Source organism: Bison bison, unplaced genomic scaffold, assembly GCF_000754665.1.
Source record: "Bison bison bison isolate TAMUID 2011002044 unplaced genomic scaffold, Bison_UMD1.0 scf7180017864284, whole genome shotgun sequence".
NCBI classification, from domain to species: Eukaryota; Metazoa; Chordata; class Mammalia; order Artiodactyla; family Bovidae; genus Bison; species Bison bison.
Window position 1 is genome coordinate 94,014 of NW_011494856.1, and position 4,247 is coordinate 98,260.

Sequence of the window (4,247 nt, forward strand, 5' to 3'; positions counted from 1 at the left end):
CCCTTTTCCTTGAAGCAAAAGAGTGAACATGGCTCAGCGGTGGAACCAGCCATTCCTTGACAAGCCAGAGGCCTGCATCAAGAGGAGGGCTCCTCATCAACCCATTTACACTCTCATCTCACTCAACTCAATGTCACACTTCTGCCTCTTGCAAGATTGCTGGAAAAAAGTAATAATAAACATAGCTACTTAAAATTAAAAAATAAATAAATAATAAAGACTTTTAAAAAGAGAGAGAGAGCAGGGAGGCAGTTGTAGCTGTGAGAATAAGCAAGGGTTGAGTGTTACATAATCCTTCTAAATTGCATCTCCAGACCATCCACAGTGAAACAGTGAAGAGTGCACTCACAGGCTTCATCCCTCACTGCTCAGAGGGGCATGAATGTTTTGCATCGCAGGTTGTTTATATACAAGCACCAAGGGCAGTCCTTGCATAAACTCAGATATGCAGATGGCACCATCCTTATGGCAGAAAGTGAAGAAGAACTAAAGAGCCTTTTGATGAAAGTGAAAGAGGAGAGTGAAAAAGTTGGCTTAAAACTCAACATTAAGAAAACTAGGATCATGGCATCTGGTCCCATCACTTCGTTGCAAATAGATGGGGAAATAGTGGAAACAGTGACAGACTTTATTTCTTTAGGCTCCAAAATCACTGCAGATGGTGACTGAAGCCATGAAATTAAAAGATGCTTATTCCTTGTAAGAAAAGTTATCACCAACATAGACAGCATATTAAAAGGCAGAGACATTGCTTTGCCAACAAAGGTCCATCTAGTCAAAGCTATGGTTTTTCCAGTAGTCATGTATGGTTATGAGAGTTGGACCATAAAGAAAGCTGAGTGCTTAAGAATTGATGCTTTTGAACTGTGGTGTTGGAGAAGACTCTTGAGAATCCCTTGGACTGCAAGGAGATCCAACCAGTCCATCCTAAAGGAAATCAGTCCTGAATATTCATTGGAAGGACTGATGCTGAAGCTGAAACTCCAGTACTCTGGCTACCTGATGCAAAGAGCTGACTCATTTGAAAAGAACCTGATGCTGGGAAAGGTTGAGGGCAGGAAGAGAAGGGGATGACAGAGCATGAGATGGTTGGATGGCATCACTAACTCAATGAACATAGGTTTGGGTGGACTCCGGAAGTTGGTGATGGACAGGGAGCCCTGGCGTGCTGCAGTTCATGGGGTTGCAAAGAGTCGGACACGACTGAGAGACTGAACTGAACTGAACTGAACTTTGAGAAAATACACAAGAATTCATGGTATATATCTTCCTCTGGAGCTCTGAAAAATCTATTTCACAGCTTTGCAAGCCCAGGTTTTCAACTTTAACCATAATTTCTTGTTCAACCTCCTAAGTTGAAGGACAGTCAGAGAGTTGAAAGAAAAGCTCTCGTGTTAGGATGTCATCCAGTATAGAGCTGGAATACTGCAGTGAGTAGAAATACAAGAAAATCATTGTTTTCATGCAGTAAAAACATTTCCCTACTTGTTTGAGGCCCCAAATGCAGAATTTCTGAAACAACATAGATATACCAATGGATGCACCAGCATACCAACATTTAATTTTTTTCTCTAATTTTTCCTTCCACATTAAACACTGTCATTTTGTACAAGGAATTAATCTATTGACCACAAGTATTCAGAATTACTTTTTTCTGTCAGCTTTCTCCTCAGCTTCCTGAGTTCCAAACGCTCTTATCCCTGAAAATATCCTTGAGACACTAAAGTGGGTTCTAGCCCATAGTTCAGATTTTAACCTCAGAAATAAGCCCAGATCTGGCTGGAAGACAGTCTTGAAGTAAAAGAATGAGGAGCAGTAGCCACTGTATGTTACTGTTCATGGTCCCAAGTATCTGAATAAGTGGCCACCTGAGAAAACAAAGTCTTTGGGCATGAGAAGGCTTGGGTTTCCTCTACCTGAATCTATGTTTCCCAAAGGGAAAAGAGGGGGGAGTATAAATTAGGAGAATGGGGTTAACAGATACAAACTACATACAGAAAATAAATAAGCAACAAAATTTTACTATATGCCCCAGGGAACTATATTCAATAACTTGAAATAACCCAAAACAGAAAAAAATCTGGAAACATGTATATGTATGTATACAACTGCATCACTTTGCTGTACACCTGAAAACTTACACAATATTGTACATCAACCAGACTTCGAATTTTTAAAGCTTTTTTTTCCCCTATAGCCAGTAAGTTTTGAATGTTATAAGTGTCTTTATTATCACTTTTTTTTCCTTTTTTTTAAGTCTATTCTGGAAAAAGTACATTGCCCTAAAAATTCTTATGTCTTTTTGTAATTACCCCTACAAAAAAAATCCATATTCTCCAGACACTTTTTTATGTGAAGTCAGTGGACACTCTCTTGTATTAGTATATCTGTGGCTGAATAGTTTATGTCCAAATTACTTCAAGAACACAGGCCACAGTTTATGCCTCATGTACTTTGGGACATCAGTGAACTGAAATTTTTTAAAGCTACATGTGTTCATGTGAATTCTTTGAATTTCTTACAGAAAGTTTTGTAGTGCAGTTGTTTGACTTTTCACAGTTAATAGTTGACTCAAGATAAGGCTCCAATTTTATGTTTTTGGATGTTGATATCCAGTCTTCCCAAAACTATTGAAGAGAGATTATCCTTTCCCCATTGTGTGTTCTTAGCACCCTTGTTAAAGATGAGTACCTGCCAGTGCCATACTGTAGCTTTCTATATATTTTGAAATCAGGAAGTGTTATGTCTCCAGTTGTGTTCTTCTCACACAGTATTGTTTGGCTATTTGGGGTCTTTTCAGGTTTCATATGAATTTTAGGATTATTTTTCTATTTGTATTTAAAATGGCTATGGAAAAATCTCAAACAAATAACCTAATAATACATCGAATTCAAGTAGAGAATAATAACAAATAAAGCCTACAGTTATCAGAAGGAAAGAAATCATAAAAATCAGAAGCAAAATACATGAAATAGAAATTTAAAACAAACAATAGAAAAAATCAATAAACTTAAAGATGGTTCTTTGCGAAAATAAATAAAACTGATAAATCTTTAGCCAGATCCATCAAGGGAAAAAAGGGGGAGAGGGCTCAAATCAATAAGAGTGGAAAATAAAAATGAGGAAGTTACAATCGACATCACAGAAATACGAAGAACCAAAAGAGACTACTACAAACCACTATATGCCAATAAAATGGACAACCTAGAAGAAATGGACACATTCTTAAAAAGGTACAATCTCCAAAGACTGAACCAGGAAGAAATAGAATATGTGAACAGACTGATTATAAGTACTACAACTGAGTCTGCAATTTAAAAATTCTCAACACACAGAAGTCCAGGACCAGAAGTGTTCACAGGCAAATTCTATCAAACATTTAAATAAGAGTTAGCACCTATTCTTCTTAAACTATTCCAAAAAATTGCAGAGGAAGAAACACTTCCAAACTCAGTCTACGAGGACACCATCATCCCGATACCAAATCCAGACAAAGATATCATAAAAACAAATAAAATTACAGGCCAATATCACTGATGAACATAAATGCAAAAATCCTCAACAAAATACTATCAAATCAATCAAGCAAGCAAAACATTAAAAGGATCATACAAAAAGGGAACCCTCTTACACTGTTGGGAATGCAAACTAGTACAACCACTATGGAGAACAGTGTGGAGATGCCTTAAAAAACTGGAAATAGAACTACCATATGACCCAGCAATCCCTCTGCTGGGCATACACACTGATGAAACCAGAATTGAAAGAGACACATGTACCCCAATATTCATCGCAGCATGTTTATAATAGCCAGGACATGGAAGCAACCTAGATGTCCATCAGCAGATGAATGGATAAGAAAGCTGTGGTACATATACACAATGGAGTATTACTCAGCCATTAAAAAGAATACATTTGAATCTGTTCTAATGAGGTGGATGAAACTAGAGCCTATTACACAGAGTGAAAGAAGCCAGAAAGAAAAACACCAATACAGCATACTAATGCATATATATGGAATTTAGAAAGATGGTAATGATAACCCTGTATGCGAGACAGCAAAAGAGACACAGATGTATAGAACAGTATTTTGGACTCTGTGGGAGAGGGAGAGGGTGGGATGATTTGGGAGAATGGCATTGAAACATGTATAATATCATATAAGAAACAAATCGCCAGTCCAGGTTCGATGCAGGATACAGGATGCTCGGGGCTGGTGCACTGGGATGACCCAGAGGGATGGTACG